General features: G+C 38.6%; 1 pseudogene; it reads left to right on the top strand.

Moving 5' to 3' along the window:
- Positions 1–878: 878 nt before the first annotated feature.
- LOC149194675 (serine/threonine-protein kinase-like protein CCR1 pseudogene) overlaps positions 879–18,215 on the top strand; it is a 38,659-nt pseudogene continuing 21,322 nt past the window's right edge.

The raw sequence follows: 18,215 nt of genomic DNA on the forward strand, positions 1-18,215 counted from the left end.
TCATCCTGCGGTTCCAATTCCAACTCCATGTTTGCAACTTCAATCACGTCTTCAATCTGCTGAGCAAGATCCTGATCCTACATGTGTTCTCTCTCCCCGTCTACTGCTTGTTGGTTTTTTCCTTCCTCTTCAACTTTAATTGATGTTTCTCCTCCTGGCATTGCACCTTACCTTTCTTTGTCTTCCTGCTTTTGCTTTTCCTCCCGATCTTTCCTCGTTTTATCCCGTTCTTCCCTCACTTCTTATTCTGCTTTCTGTGCCCTCAGTTCTGCTTCCTGCAAGCTCCGCTTTTCTCTCTTCCTCCTCTCTTCTCTCTGTCTCCTTTGCTTCCTCTGCAAAAGATGCTTGCATAAGGATTAAATCCTCTTTCACTCTACAACTTTGTTCTCCCTCTATTTTTCAACAACCTTTTTGTTTCCCAAATCTTGTACTAGATTTTTGCCTTCTCTTACTACTGCTGGACTTGCTGCCATGTTAGTGTTGACTCCTTTTCTATAAACAGTTGAGTGTCCATATATTGGCAAGTTAACTGGAGCTTGCTAAAGTGCTTCCCCATTACTGCTTTTAGTGGTCTCTCTTGAAGCATCTCTCTTTGGTGCCATGGTAACAATGACTGTTGGAGGGAAGTGCTTCACAAGTGTGGTACATATGAGACAAAGAGGACACTCATGGAGCAAAGAGGCATGACGAGCATCATGGAAGGACTGTGTAGTTTTCATTGGCAGGAGGAACTGGCTACCTATGGGATCTATGCACTATGCAATCCCAACAACAAAGGACAAAGCTTGAGGCTTGGGACTGCGCAATGTGCAGTCCCAACCTAGGCATAGATTGTGAGAGATTGTGCATTGCCTAGTCTTAGTGGCCATGGTAACAAGATGACTGTTGGAACTGCACAGTGCGGATTTGGAGCCAACCTCTACTACAAACTATGCAGTTCCAAAGGCCAAGCTTGTGGCTTGAATATTAGGATTGCGCAGTGCCCAACTGGGAAAGGTAAAACCGACTCAGGAAAGTGTAGATCTGCCTTAGGGAAGTGTGAAAAACAAGCAGATCTACATGATGGTGTAACATTGAGTGAAAATAAAAATAAGTGTAAATGAATCATGATAGATCAAGTGTGGAAAATGAATGAATGAGAATAGAATCAAATTGGTGAGGAGAGTCTCTACAATGATGACCATCAGTGAGAAAACAAAGAAACCAATGTGACACTTGTGAAAGGCAAAAAACAACTTGAAACAACAATTTTACAAGCTAAAATATGTTGAAACTTCGATAACCATGAAGAGAAACAAGCAAAAAAGCACTCACACAAGTGAAACTACAAAAAGTGACAATAGCTTGTGGGCCCCTTTGGGGTAAGTTGGAACATCAACTTCTCAGGGTCGTAACTTTGGCATACGATCTCTGTTTGGCTATCATAATACCTCATTTCAAAGATCTTGAATAGGAGGCTGAAAATAATATAAGAAATTGGTTTGGCACTTTTGCGGTCTCTCTGTTTTCTATAAAAAGGCCTTTTAGTCCCTCAAAACGGCTCTAGAAGTCGAAGACTCGAAAAATTGCAAAAATAATTAAGTTATGCTACAATTAAGGAAACTGAGAAGAAACAACGATTAGGGTCCAAGTGGAATAGGATGGTGGCCATCGATATCCACCTGGATCAGTCCTCCCCCCTTAGGAAGCAATGGTCCCCATTGCATTGAGTGCCTCCATGAGATGGGGAAACATCTATTGAACTTGGTCCCTGGTGAGCCACTTGCCTTGGTGCAGGAGTTGGACAACTTTGACAACCTGATACAATTGGTTCTTCTGTTAACGAGTGTTCTTGATATACATGTCCATGATCTGATCTGTTTTGGCCTTTTCCATGTTGTCTGGATTTAGCTCTGTTGGTGTGAGTTGTTATGTAATGTCTGATGTGTCCAGTAATGGTGGAAAGTATGGCCAAAGACGGTCCACATTCAACACTCGGTGCAATCCAAGGAATGGGGAAATGTTGAGCTCAAAATCATTTTCTCCCACAACATTAGTGATGGTGTAAGGCCCATATCGGAGCAGGTGAAGCTTGCGGTGGGCCCCAAGGAGATGCTCCTTCTAGAAATGTAACCAAACTCTATCTCCCACCTGGAACTTATGTGGCACCCGATGCATGATGCAACTTGTACTTAGCATTTTCTCTATTATGTTGCTGGCAGATGTTTAATGTGTTCAATGAAGTTGGTAGCTCTGTCAACTTCAGATTGTACATGATCCGAATCTGCGTCAGTCACACACCAATGACATAGTGGATGGAATGCCAACACCACCCTAGTTGAGATATGGAGAGCTCTATTGTAGCTATGCCATGGATTTCATCCCATGTGCTTGTACGTGCGTAGAATGGGAACGATCATCCTGTTGAAGGCTCTATTTGGCCATCAGGAAATTCGTCGACTTAGTGAGTGGTATCCAACATAGACCATAGACCAAAATGTACTCAGGCTGAGATAATGGACTGTGGTGAAAATAGAAGTGGAATAATTTAGAGAATCTTTGCATGTGTATATGTGGAATTTGGGCATACAGGATCTGATGTACCTCCAACCATCGAAGGTCAGCATCTGGTATGTGTTGTGGAATTCTGGATCGATTTTATAAAGATCAAAGTCTCATGTCCACAAGAGTCAAGCATAGTGGTCAGTGCCATAACCGGTGGTCGGCTGAGACAATCTACAACATTATTGGTGTTGACCTTGTTGTACTTTATGTTCAAATGGAACAGTTGCAGATATGTGGACCATTTTTTAGGGTGATTGTTCTGTAACTTTCCTTTTGTCTGTATGAACTGCATGGGTTGGTGGTCCTTGTGGATGACCGTTTCCTTCCCCATAATGTAATTCTTCCATTGTCGCCAAGCTTACACATTGGAATACATATCTTTGTCATAAGTTGGCTACTTTTGGACTATATCTGAAAGTATATCACTGTGATATGCAACTAGATTTCCCTACTGGGTAAGATCTAAACCAATATCATACTCAGAGGCATCTGTCTCAATTTAAAATGGTTGTTACAGGTTTGGTAATGTGAGAACTGATGCAAAGCAGAGGCGATGCTTCAACTTGATAATCACCTTCTATTGGGATTTTGAACAAAATAAATTTTCTTTCGCTCTACACTTGGTGACTTGACTCAAAGGCCAAGTGATATGAGAGAATCCGAACATGAACCTGCGATAGAAATTGATAAGACCAAGAAATCTGTGGATATCTATTAGAGTGGTTGGGGTTGGTCAATCCTAAATTGGTTGGGTACACATGCACACCCCTCTCATCAATGATATACCTGAGATATTGAACCTCGGTCATCCCAAAAGAGTATTTCTCTAGATTGACACACTATTTGTGATGTTGTAGGGTTTGGAGGATCTGTCGGATATGGTGTATGTGCTATTCCCAACTCCAATTGAAGATTAGGATCTCATTTGGGTACACTACCAAAAATGAGTTGGTGAATGGCCTAAATATGTCATCCATCAATTGCATGAAGGTTGTGGGGGCACTCGTCAACCCAAAAGGCATGACCAACCATTCGAAAAGGCCCTCCTTGGATATGAAGGCAGTCTTCCACACATCAGAGGGTTCAATTGGTTCTTGGTGATAACTAAACTTGAAGTCAATCTTACTAAAATATTTTGCACCCTTGAGCTAGTCCAGAAAGTCATCAATCTGTGGGATTGGATACCTATTCCAGACAATGATCTTATTCAGTGCCCAATAGTCAACACAAAGCCTCTAGGTTCCATCCTTCTTCTGTACTAACACGATCGGGCTCCCACAGGGTGATGGACTTGGTCTGACATGCCCTTTTTGCAACAACTCCTGAATCTAGCCCCTGATCTCATCATTCTCTAGAACGAAGCGTTAATAGATTGGTCCAATGGGTAGAAATGTGCTCGAGGTCAGATCGATGGATTTCTTGAGTTGACAGTGTAGCGGTACCACTTTGGGTGAGGTGAAGATGTCCCTGTACTCTTCCATGACCTTGTCCATTTATTGCTGCCATGCGGAGGAGCACTGTCTGGAGGTCATGGAGGTGGCCACAATCTTCTTCTTTCTCTGAGGGAAAATCATAAGGAAGATAAAATCCCCATCTGAGAAATGATCTTACTATATTTCTTCGTAGATATCAAAGAGATGGCGGTAGGCGGTGCTACCTCTGGTTTCCTATATAACATATTACAAAAAGTAATAATAATAGTGTGAGGCCTACACTCATACACAACACGACGCTTCCACAAGTATGGTTGTTCTAATAATAAATCACAAACTTCAAGAGGAGCAACATCACATAATACCTCATCTGTGAAGGGCTTGTTGTTGTAGGGAAGGTGACATTGTTGGATGATGTGGAGATCTCATCCTTGGTGAGGCCACTCGATGGTGTACGGGTGTAGGTGTGGTGTGTTAGGCAGGCTCAGCTGCTTCACAACCTCTAATGAAATGAGATTCTTTTGGCCCCCACTGTCGATAATGAATTGCAGTGGAGAACCCTTCACCCACATCTGTGAGTAAAAGAGGCACTCCCCCTCCTCTGGATATTTGGGCTCAATATTCTATATCTTAGTGGTGGAAACAATGGCACTGGGCTCCATGTTAATAATATTCTTCCATTTGTAATTCCCCTTGTCAGGTTTTGAATTAGAGTCAGAACATGCATCTAATTTAGAAGCCTTCATCTCGGCCACTAGTGACTACTTGGCTCAACACTCACTCATGTTGTGAGTGGGGCTCTTATGGAACTTACAACATTTTCCTGTGTCCTTCCTTGTCTTCGTGGTGTTATTCTTTGCTTGCGGCTTCTACTGGTTGTCCTGGTTCACCCTACCTTGGATTTTTCCTTTGTTCTGTGGTTTGGGGTGACTTTCTCTTTATTTGAATTCGCAGATCCAAATTCTCACTTCTTCTGTTTAAATTTCTACTCCTTCTTGACAACATACTAATAGGCGATGCTGAGTGAGGAGATGTCCAAGAACTCCATCTCATCCTGGATGTACTTATGTATATAGCCACGGTACTTGAGTACCAAATGCCACTCAAAATCCTTGATACCCAACTTCATGCGAAGAGTATGAAAAATATTTGTGAACTCCAGCACACCTTGGTCCCTTCCCTGCCGCAGAGTGGTCCACTTTATCTATTTATCTTTCCAAGTGGTTGTGGCTGAAAATAATGACGGTTAAATCTTGTCCCTCTTATCATAATAGGTTTCCCACCAGTCCTTGATGTGGGGGGTGGATTTGAGGAGTGAAAAAGTAATATTTTCTCGTTTGAAAAAATAATGAACTGAAAATTATTCTTTTAACAAATTTAACCATTTATCTATGACATCTGCATCTATCTAGCCTTCAAATATGGGGATGTCAAAGTTGACTTGTACCTTAAAGGGAGTGGCGACTCTAGAGTGGATGTTTGATGAAGATGTGTTGCCTCTGGGTAGCCGCTGAAGGATCTGACAAAATTTATCCATCATCACATTCCTTTGTTGCTCGAGGGATTCTTCAAGCAATATTTTGAAAGAATCTTCTTCTCCCTCATATTTATTTTCTTCTTCCATGGGAGGTTTTCGGGGTTTGTGAGGTTTTTCTTGCGAAGGTTCAACCAGTTCGAGCCCTAACTCCTTATACCCTGACCTCATTGGGGACATCCAAAGAAAAAAAGAGAAAGAGGAGACAACTCTGATACCAATGATCCAAACTTATGCAGGAACGTAACAGAATATAGATATAGACATAACACAAAGATCTAGAAGAAATAAACCTTCATTTCATTAATATCAAAGAACTTAAATATGCTTACATACAAAATGGAAATAAACTAGATCGGGCAATTGTAGCTTTATCTTTGAGAAGAGATGTCATGGTGACATTTCTCTAAACTGTGTTACAATGAAGCTCGGTGGCCCTTTTATCATTAATAAGCAATGAGAAACCATAAACATCCAAAAACCTAACGCTAGGAGATGAAGTGCCAAAAGCTTGTGGGCCCCATTCGAGTAAGTTGGAACATCAACTTCCTGGGGTCATAACATTGACATACAATCTCCATTTGGCTATCATAATACCTCGTTTCAATCAAGGAGAAGGCCAAAAACATATTGGTTAAAACATTTGGAACTTTTTTGGTCTCTCTATTTTCCCTAAAAACATCTTTTAGTCCCTAAAAACAGCTCCGGAAGTTTAGGACCTAAAAAAATGCCAAAAATAGTAAGTTATGCTAGAATTAAGGAAATTGAGAAGAAACAATGGCGGGGGTCTAAGTGGAGTAGGAGGGTGGCCACCAATATCCACCTGGATCGACTATTGAGTCTTCAAGACCATATAAAATGGAAGTGAGACAATGTAAACACTCTGCATATATTTACAATCCTCTACAATGAACCAAAAATATTATAGTGATACAAATTATTGTAATATTGTATCAATCAATCAAGATCGAGACCATTTACCATCAATGCAAGAGTGAAAACTAGTAACCACATACGATAGAGTGTAATCATGTAGTCATGCGAGAGAGATTCATATGTGAGAGAGAGAGAGAGATTCCTCTGCTATAGATGAGAATTAATTCAATGATACAAGGCCATAGTAGATGATCAAACATCGGAAGAAATCGAGCCTTTTGAGAAAAAGGAATAACGATGATTGATGATCCCACATGAGATTTGAGGGTCTCAATTTATACAAATGGATGGAGGAAATTTGAAACCCTTGTTGAGGCCAACTTTAGTATTTTGGAGGGAAACATAAATTTTGAGTTTCCTTTTAATAATTTCTTGCCCAAGGGTTTCACAAGGTATAATAATATTATTTTAAATTCTTCTTTGGGTCACTTGGGCTTCCTATGGGGATTAGTGTTTCCCCTCTAGGGAATCTCATCCTGAAGCTGCCCAATTTCAACAATCCCTCTCAACTAAGGAGGAATTTCCATTAGCTTCATAAGTCTCTTCTTGAATGACATGTTTCATTACAAAAAGGTAGGTAGTTGCATCATCATTACATCTCATCTTATCTCATAGAAGAAGAATAATGCACAATCAAAGGTAGGGGAGATCAATCATCAAACCATGCTAGTATCCAGGTCCAATCTCATGACCTTCATCTTAGCTACATAAGAAAAACACCCATCTCATCATATCACATCTCAACTTGACTCCATTGATCATCAATTGAAAAATATTGTGTTGGAATTATCGCTAATGTATTCTCCTTAATGGAAACCTACTTGATAAAGATGTCAACATTACAATAATATGATGATTATGCAAGATGGAATAAATGAAACATAAGTGATGAATAGAGAAATGACGGATCAAAGATAGATGGATGTTGAATATGAAGTGTGGGAAAGTATACATGGATCCTATGAAGAAGGATCATGTACATACACAGGTATTGTGAAGAAAAATCATGTACATAATCCACAACATGGTAATCTGGATACCAGAGGTCTTTACCATGGTATTGGTCCATAATAATGAGAGTGACAACAGTTATTTGATCCCGTCAAAGAATACTAACGATATTACCAAAGGATTGGCCTAAGGTACTTGCTAAGGCTAAATCTATATAAGGAGATGGAGATCAAAATTCTAGGTGTGCAAGTAATGTGATATACATGTGATCTGATCTCGAACAGGTGTGCACCAGGGAACAAGGAGAAGACTCAGATCTAAAAGATATGAAGATGTGTTAACATATATGCTTGATTGATTTGCATGTTGAAAATTTCTAAGTAGCTAAGAATGATAGATATGTGGTCGTAATGATGTTTTGATCTGAATGAAGTATTATAAGAGTATTTAATTTTGACAGTAAGGGTTGCAAAGAGTAAAGTTGTGTTTGCAATGAATGTTTTCAGAAACATACACAGGTTTGTCGCAGGTTAGTCACGTACATATGTGGATCTTCTTCTGTGTATTCGTGTACATATTCTGCGTAGTGTTTTCAATTTGTGTAGATTCATATGCCGGTGTTGTGTGTGGTAAGCGCGTACATACACTGATACACTCATATACTGGGGTTTTTGCAATATGGATTGTTGATGATATTTGATCATTTTTGTTCTTTTTCTTGTTGTCTATTAATGATGTCTCTATCATGATAATATTTGTTTGACGATGTTGGTTGGGTTGAATAAGACTTGGAATATTTATCAGTGATGGTGTTGCATTATGATTGGGTTTTCAATAAGTTAATTTAGTATTCAGTGACTGACCTAGTGATTTAGTTTGACATAGATATCAGTAGTCAATGAATGGAGATCTGTACGCAGGTCTTCTATAGAGGAACAACGTACATAAGCAGGTTTGCTACAAAGAAGTAGTGTATAGTTTTTGAAATGTATCTGATCAAGTTTTGTAGTGATAGAAATTGGTTTTTGTGATGAACAAAGTATGAATTCATATATTTGTGAATGGTTGTGTATTGATATGATGTGGTTATGATTGGTTTGGTTTGGTTGCAATAGTTGGTTGAGATTCAGTGATTGTTTTGTTGATGTTATAATGTTTTAGCTGGTTCAATGACTGGATGAGGTGGTTCAGTGTTTGGTTTCAGAAATTTTGTTACTTGGTACTGGGCTAAATGATGGAAGTGGGTTTAGTCTAAAAATATGATAAGAGGTGGCCTATAGGTTTGATGATTTCAGTCAGGTGGATCTAGTATGAAATATTATGAAACATGGTCCACAAGAAGAGCTGAGGGTTGGAGCCTTCAGTAAGGGAGTTAGAGCTTCCTTCAAGTGCTATATGGTAAATTTGTGTAAGGGGTAGGTGCTCCCATCCAATAGTAGTCGGTAAATGAGACCAAGGGGGTAGAGCTCCCTTCCAGTGGGTGCTAGAGAATGAGAGAAGGTTTTAGCCTTCTGTGGGTGGGTCCTTGCATATTGGTATGAGTTTTCACCAACACAATATTGTAAGATGTTTTTATTTATAATAAAAGAAGAAGACAAAGATGACGACAATAATGGTTTTCTCCCACATTAGATTTCCACCTAAAATACTAGTGTGCATGTGTGCTGATATGTTTATTGTGTGTTTATGATCTATCTACTTCTTAATACTCATGGTTACTATTTAATTAATGATTAATGAAGTAATGATGCACTGGTTAAAGATAAAACATGATGAAATATATGAAAATCTAGTTATCTGGATATACATTGTTTTCCTTTATTGAAGTCATGTACATATGCTGGTTGCGTGAATGAAAATAGTGTATGGAAATAATAATATGAAATGAAAAGTTGAAGTGTGTTTAAAATACTGATTCAACCCCCCCCCCCCCCCCTCTCAGTGTTTTTACCAACGTATCAATCCAATAGAAGAGTAAGAATCATCATAGGGAACCCAACTATCACCCTATATCTAATGACAATAGGAAGGATGCCACATACCAAGAATGTGAATCTTCTTAGCTAAGGGGCTAAGAAAACAATACTCAACCAATGAGTCTAAGAAACCATTACTTAGAAGAATCGTCATCGGGGAGCCTTGCTGCCATCCTCACCATCAAGGATCCTCTTCTACTAACCTCACCATTGGGGATCCTCTGATACCACCCTCACCATCGAGGAGCCTCTACTACCACCCTTTACCAATAGGTGAGATCTACTTAGCACAAGGGAAAGGATCACACTATGTCCTATTGACCTGTGACAATAGGCGAGATCGAATTAAGGATGACACTCTATCCTATACCATAGGAAATTATCAGCTTAAGGATCACAATTTGTTATTGTCCACTAGTCCTCCATCTAGACCCCTAAGATTCAAGTGGTAGAACACTTGTATCCAAGAATTGAGTGAGATTGAATTTCACATGGGTAAGGATACATACCCTATCTCAAGTCATCTCAACCCATTGGCCAGATGGGGAAGTCCAATCCTAACAAGTCTATTTTATGGGTAGGATGCCAACTGGGTTATATTTTTGCCCAAGTAATAATAGGCAGGATCAAATTACCACAGGGGTAAGGATACACACCCTATCTTATTTTTCAAAGGTCCCTAAGCCCTAGGAGCCCTTACTGCTACATTCCCACCCTGAGATCTCAATAGGGGGGGAGAGCACCCTCAATGTTATCAATTAACTGAGACCCTTACCTGGGAGGGTCACATCCATCAATCCAAGCTACACTCCGAAGATCAAGAAATTGGAGCATCACAACTTCTCTCTGCAACATGTCAAAGTGCTAATATCTGACACCAGATCAAACAACACAATGAAGAGTTCAATCACACTGCCATATGCAATACTTTAGAGTAGCATTCCTCTATTTCTTAATATTCATACAGGAGATCAAATCAAATATTATGTTAGGGAAAATTCATGGCATAAAGAAAAAATATCATATTCATCCTTTCTCCCTCTCACGCAAGGAGGTAGCCACCATAACCCTGAGCTTGTCTTATATAACAACATCATCTTAATCCATGAATATGTCTTTGTCCTAGATATATATGTCTAGATTTTATCTTGCTCAGGGTGCATGCTTTCAACATAAGGATCCATATGAGCAATCTAACAATAATAATCCATCAATGCAATCCAACATTCCATGATCCTGAGAAATCACTTCTATATGCGAAGTGGATCCTAAAACTGCTTCGGGTAATTCATTCCTATCAGTAATGAACTGTTAGCACATAAAATTAGTTAACAAAGACATACCTTTAACAATATCAAATATACATCAATCCAAGTCTTGGAATCATGAGTCTCATATTCGTCTATCTTAGAAATTTTGAGTTATCCCCAAGTTTATAATCATTACGCAAATAATAATAGTTGTTGGGATCTCATCAAGGGTATCTCCCTCTAAATGGGAAGCTTCTTTAGTCATCATCAATGCATCAATATAATTGATTCTTCAAGGTATAGCCATATTAGTTCATACACAATTGTCATCTATGAGATTGTGGAGTCAAATTATATCATGTTCTCATATATATATCTATCTATCATCAACTATTCAATTTGGCTCCACTATCACATATGTCATAAATCATACATCAACGATTAATTTCATAAAATTAGGACAACTGACAAGTGTGCCTCCGTTCAATATCACATATCTATCACCTTATACAATCATTTCCATCAGATTCCTAACATCATCAAATTAGGGCATCCATTTTTGTCATATTGTCAAATTTACCATGTTTTTAAGTCATCATATCATTTATAGATTATCAAAGCATTATCAAGATCAACAACAAGATAGTCAGTAGATCCTAAGTATCAACATTAAAATCACACTATTGCAATCAAGGTTATCATACTCATTACAAGTATTGACAATAGTATCAAGTTACCATATATCAAAGTCAATGTTTATAGCTATGCTTTATCTTTAGACAAAATCAGGATATCCAAATATTAATGAGATTTAAACTATAAAGTGCCCCTATATATCACATGTACTAGGAATCAAACTTACTCACACATATATATGACTGAAATCCATTACCCAAGAGTAGTATATGAATTGAGACTTTTTTGAAGGTAATATTCTTTTCATACCTCAGGGCTTAACTTGCCATCCCAATGTTGCAGCTAAATAGAAACATACAACTGTAATATTTAGATACCTTAAAAACTTATAACATATGCATATGCCCATAATACTTTTCACTAGCTCCCAGAATAAATTTGCATAAAGTTTCTTTTCTTGCTTTAGCTTCTTGTTCCTACTCCAACTTTTCTCTTCCTACACTAGCTCTCTTTTCTTGCACATTTTAGCATCTAGATTATCCTCAAGAAAGATCTACATCTTCATCATGAATTTAGATGTATTCAAATACTCAAATATTCATGCAAGAAGGATAAACAATTATCAAAACAATAAATCTAAATAAGAGCAGTGTCATAAATAAATAACATAAATTTAGAAGGTACTTATCTTTAATGATATATGATCAAATTTCTCTTGAACTGGCCTTCAAGAGTCATTACTATCTATCATCTGTATGTCAATGTTTCCTTCAATATTTTCAATTGTCTTCATCAACAACCAAGCCCAATTGAGACTACCCCGTTTAGGGTTACACTTAATCTGTTATAGGAGTTGGAACAAATTCTCACTGATCATGTTAGGGTTTCAATACTTGTATTACTCAAGCTTTTATCACATCCATTCTCTTCTTCCAAGCACACTTCAGGGATTTCCTAATGATATCCACCAAACCCTAATTTCTCTTGCTAGAAAAAAGTTGTCTAGGGTTTCCTTAAAAGCCTAGATTTCTTTTAAGTCTCCAATATATTCACCACTTCCATCATTGTTGTCTTCAAGGTGGTTCTCTGAATGATTTTCTTCTATCCCATCTCTGACACCATGTTAATTTTTCTGAGGGCTATATTATTCTTTGTTGTAGATAATTTCATTTCAAACTTTTTCATCATTTTCATATGCATTCACCCCATTATGTCATGACATAATAAAAAATTATGTAGAAAAAATTATAATATTAGAAACATAGAAGAACATAATGGAACAATAGAAGGAAAACATGAACAATAGGGACACCAAGATTTGGATGGAGACCAGGGAAAAACCCCACAAGGGGGAAAACCCGCAATCAATTTTTCTTCTTCTATTAGATATTCATATATTGTTTAGTTGAGATACAAAGTACATACATAGAGAGATACATTAACCATATAACAATTTTACTTCTCAACAAGGCCTCTACATAAATCTAAAGCAATATCTTATTATGGTTTCTCTTTAGGGTTACTGGAGACAAGGGCTCTGCATATATCTCAGAGATACATAATATTGTGCCACAGAATAAGTGATTCATCTATGATGTCATACGTGTTAGTGTCAGTATTTGAAACCTTCCACCAATGATCAAATGTGCTCTTACAAAGTGGTCTTAGGGTGTCACAGTCAAATTTTGTCATTTCAGTGAGGTTTCAAGTAAAATTTGGTCACTAAGTATTAGGTCTAGGATTTGTTCCCACTCCTTTCAAAGTTGTCCAAATGTTGGTCCATGTCATCATTCAGCTGAGTGTACCATCATGCAGATAGTTTTCATCATCATTTCAGGTTCCATAGGGTCATTTTACACCTTGTTCGTGCTTCAGTTGTACTTGGGTAAGACTCATTTCCCTCTCCTAGGGTTTTGAAGATAATTTCTCTTGGATGGTCAAATCATCAAAAAAAATTGTATCCTAATGTTCATACTCCTTCCCCTATCCTTAATGTACCTTATTAAACACTTCCCATCACAGATATCACTCAAATTCCTTATTTTTCCACAAACCCTAGTTTCTTGCTACAATTTGACAATTTCTAGGCTAGGCCCGTGTTCAACCCTTTTGGACCCCTTCCCCTCACTAAATATTTTAAATTTGACTTTCCCATGTTTCCTAACTTCCCTCCCTACTTCCAAAAATTTCCTCAAGAATTTAGAAGCCCCTCATCCCCTTCATTTCCCTTCATTTCGACAAATCCCCTGTTCCACACATTGGGGTAAGTTTTACTCAAATGATGTTTCTAAGCAAGAAAAAATGAATTTGGAAAAACTTAGAGAAAGTTTTGTCCATAGTAGTCCAAGGAAGAAAAAATTCCTTCACTTTTTACACAAGTGTCATGGTTTTGGAGAAATGTCAAAAAATAAAGTTGCCTCAGGAGGGTTGCTGCACTTCAGGAGCGGACTTGGTAAAATCAAAATTTATCCTAGCTTGGTTGGCCAAATGACTTGATTGATGAGTGAAATGATATCTAGATAGAGAGAGATTTCCAATGATCTATCCTGAGCTCAATTTGGAGTTAACAAAGATCTTAAAAAGTTGACTGCAACAGCACTCTGCATTTAGGCAGCTTCATTTTGCACATTTTGACTAGTCTTGGGATATTGTACTTTTGATAGGGAAACTGACCTCCAAATTCAAAAATTCAAGATGTTCTGGAAAGTAGACCCGATAAGCTTTCCAACGAGCTATCACACATCCAATTTGGACACCAGGAAGGCCTCAAAAAATGTCCTGCAAAAAGCGCTACGCACCTGTCAGTTGGCGCTACGCATAGAATTGGCGCTATGCACCTGGCGCAGGTTTTGCACTGAATTTTGGTCATGCGGTATGCATACAAAGTGCACTACGCACTTGGGAGGTAGTGCTACGCACCTGCCTATTGAGCTCCAAATCAAATTTCATCGCCTTCCTCTGCCTCCAAATTCACAAGTAACCTCTCAACAAGTAAGTAAAGCCTCACATCTAGTCTAGCAAGGGATTTTTTTCATCTGTGGTGGTGATTTGTGTGTCTAAAAAATAAACCCTAGCTATCTCTAAAATTGTTTTTCCAAATTTGCATAGGGTTTTATTTTCTGTTGTTTTAATTCCCCTTTGATTACCTTCCTACACTCCATTCCCTTCCCTTGCACTAAATTTCCCTAAATCCCTTCCTCTTTCCCTCTCCCAAAATCATTGGCACTCACTCCCTATTACCAAACCCTAAGCCCTATACATTATTCCTAAACATTAACCCTATACATTCCCAAAACCCTAATTCCCATTTCCTATTCCCTCATTACATTCCTTCCACCATCAAAACCCTCACTTACAGTCATACTATCAGTCAATCCCTCATTTCCCAAAAGAAAAATAGTAGTCACCCTACTCACCCTCATACTTAAAAAAAATCTCTTCATACTCATCATTTTTCACTCCAAATTTGCAAATATGGAGACAGGATCAGCATATGAGAGGGATGATGAAACTGTCAGTGATTCTTCCCAAGAGGTTGATGCACCAAGAAAACCACATAAAGGAGGAAAACATATCTGGGAGGCGCCCACCACTCTCACAGAGTTACTTGCTTGCCCTCTTGCAGTAACCTGTTTTAAACATCAGACTCGTTACCAGTTTTGTGAAATGGTGGAGAGGATGAAATATCATAAGGAACTTGCTAGATTATTTGTTCTTCATCTTCACAATGGCTAGGTGAACCTAGCTGGTGTCTCTTTCACCTTGACACCTGAAACCATTGCAGCAGCAACAAGCATCCCTAATGTGGGTGAACAGTGGAATAAGGGGCAACATGTGGGTACAGAGCATTATGAGCCTTACATCAAGGCTAGTTATCAAAGGCAAATCAGTAGGGTCTTTCCTTTCAAATACTTGCAAGATACTTATGCTCCACTGATGAAACTCATCATCAAGTATTTTACCTGTGAGGGGAGGTTTTCCTGTCTATATACATACCATGTCAGATCACTGATGCATTTCATAAGAGTGAGGATGATGAACCTCCCATACTTTATATGCAAGAATATTGAGAAGATGGCTCTATATGTGCAAAGGAAACCTCTTCCTCATGATTTCAGTAGCATTTACCATTTCTCATTGATTAAAATTGTTTTTTTGCATCAGCTAAGCTTGCTGAATATTTCATGGGATACTTTCATTGCACATGAGGTTTTCAAAAGCCCTCAGGTGACACCATCGGTGCTTCATGAGGAAGGAGGGCCTTCAAACTAGCCATATGTTCATGAGAATGAAACTACAGGTGTGCCAGTTTTTGTCACTTATGAGAAAGGCACAAGGAGACTATTTGCAGCTGCCAAACGAGTATTATCTCCACCAAGGGTGGAAGGGGTCTCGTTTTCTTCACCGGATCACAGGCAACTTCTATCTTCACCTGGGGTGAAAGGGGCTTTGCCTTCTTCTTCAGCAGAATAGGTACAAGACAAAAGAAAGCAACAATTTCATGATGAAAGGCCTTCTGAAGGGCAAGATAGAGATTTTGTCTTGGTTGAGGAGGATGACATTGATTTGGTCCCTCAAAGCTCAAAACTCAAAGATATGATCATCAAAGAAAAAGAGGCTGAAATCCAAGCCTTGTCACTTGACCTTGAGAGGGCTAAAAGGATCAATAACTTCCTTGAGCAAGAGAACAAGTGACTAGAGGACAAACAAACTATCATGGAGCTATAAACAATTAGAGAAAGCAGGCAAGCAGAAAAGAGAAGGAAAATCAAAATGACACCCCTTGAGCAAGAAATTGAGGCTGAACGGGAATCATGGTTAGAGAGGGAAAACATTCACTTGGAGAAATTGCTTGAAAAATCTAACAAGGAGAAGAAAATGTTGCGCCATATGGCCTATGACTACTTGACCTGAATAAAATTTTCAAAACAAGGGTGAAGAGGTTAAAGGCCAAACTAAAGAGAGCTTTGAGGAGAAAGAAGGAGCAAGATAAGCTCAAGATCTTGGCTGAAGCATCATTGGCCCAACATAGCACATAAAAAGGATCACTTATGCCAAATTTCAAGAAATTTGGTGAAGTTTTTGTCATTTTTGAATTTTTTGAGGCAAAAAACAAGTTTTTTTAGCAGGTGTGTAGCACCACCAACGCTACGCTTTTGATGGGGGCCTCCATTTGCAAAAAAAATTACATTTTTGGAATCACCATGAAAATTTATGCATGCTAAAAAATGGTTGAGAAGTTTTGACAAGTTATGGACCTCCAAAAGGGCCAAAACACCCAAAAAGTGCCCTCTTTGCCACTTTTTTGCCACACAGGAAGCAGTCTTGGGAGATTGCATTTTTGGAGGGGAAAATGGACTCCCAATCAAAAAATTCAAGCTGTCCCAGAAAGTAGACTCACCAAGATTTCAATGAGCTATTCTGCACCTGATTTGGACTTCGGGAAGCCTTCAAAAATTGGCATGGAAAAGGTGCTACGCATAGAATCAGTGGCGCTAAGCATAGGAGAAAAATTTGCCAAATTTGCCTATTTTCTCATAATTTCGCCTAGTGTTCTATCAGTTTGAATTTTTATTCTTTCTTGGTCAATTAATGATGTAATATGATGTAAATTGATGTACTATGATGTAAATATGATGAAATATGACTTGAGGAGGTAGATACATCAGGATAGAGTTGGTTTAAGGATGAATGAATCAGTTTCCATAGTTTTAGAGGCAAGCTGTTCCACTGCCTATTTTTCAGTTCCTACTTTAGATCTTGTTGAAACAACTCCTTGACTCATGAATTCGACCCCTGATGGCTATAATAGGTGGTTTGATGCCTATATCTTGTACTTTCTTAGTCATTTGTTAAGGTTGGACTCTTGTGGATGCATTGAGCACTATTGTACATCACTTATGTAGTTTGGCAAGGAAATAAACCAAGGTTTTGCAGCATTTTGTGGGATTCTTGTGGTAATGTGAATTAGCATTGTTTTATTCTCTGTAATTCAGTTGATCTTATGTTTATGTGTGCCATCGTCTCTTTTATTTTGCATAACTAAGTGAATCAAGTGTAAAGGTGGAATCCGTTGGTGTTTCAATGCTCTGCCTTAGGGTTTATTTAGTTTTACATGTTTTCTACTGTCTGAAGAGGACTCATGACACTTGCATGCCCTCTCCAGCTCCTCACTAGTCTTTAGACTCACCATTACACTCATTTCAAAGTGCTAAAACACTTGCCTACCTCGCCCCACAGAAACCTCTGCAAATCTGTGTTGATTTCCCGGACCCAAAGCTGCCTTCCTCATTTGATCTAGCAACCAACCATTAAAATCAAACAAATTCCTCTAAGCAAGCATACCTAGCCTAAAATTAGTATTCATACCATTCATCTCAAGCCGTACTTGCCATACTTTCTTTGATATTGACAAGGAGAGAGCCCTCTCCCGACCTGGTAGGGCTAGCTACCAGGTTAAGCATGGTTTGATGTTACCCTAGACCTGCCTTTCTCAGCTTGAGGTAGATTTAGGCCCTAACATAGTGGCGACTATACTGGGAACGTAGTTTTATGTTCCTCAGCAAAATGTAATCAAGTTCAGATTTGATTGTTGATGGTGAACAATGATCAGACACAACAAGGCTGAAATCATTCACATGGCGACTCCAAATCAGTTTCGAGATCAAATCCAAGGACTCTACTAGAGGATGAACCTGACCAATAGAAACATGAAAGGACAATATGGAAAGATCGGGTATTCAAGTTGGAATTTCATCCAAGACATTATGTTCTTTGTTATAAATTATTTCTTCTCTTTTCCTGAGAATGTCAAGAAGGCTTTGCAAAGTATATTGTATTTGAGAAAAGATCATCGACCTGCATTTGATTCCTTCCCTTTGAAGATTGTGAATAGCAAAGATTTGCATGCCTTTGATCTTGATAAAGACCCTTTTTCTGAAGCTTGTGATGACCA

Source organism: Pinus tabuliformis, chromosome 2_2, assembly GCF_031772625.1.
Source record: "Pinus tabuliformis cultivar Carrire ecotype Pingquan chromosome 2_2, CPIR1, whole genome shotgun sequence".
Lineage (NCBI taxonomy): Eukaryota > Viridiplantae > Streptophyta > Pinopsida > Pinales > Pinaceae > Pinus > Pinus tabuliformis.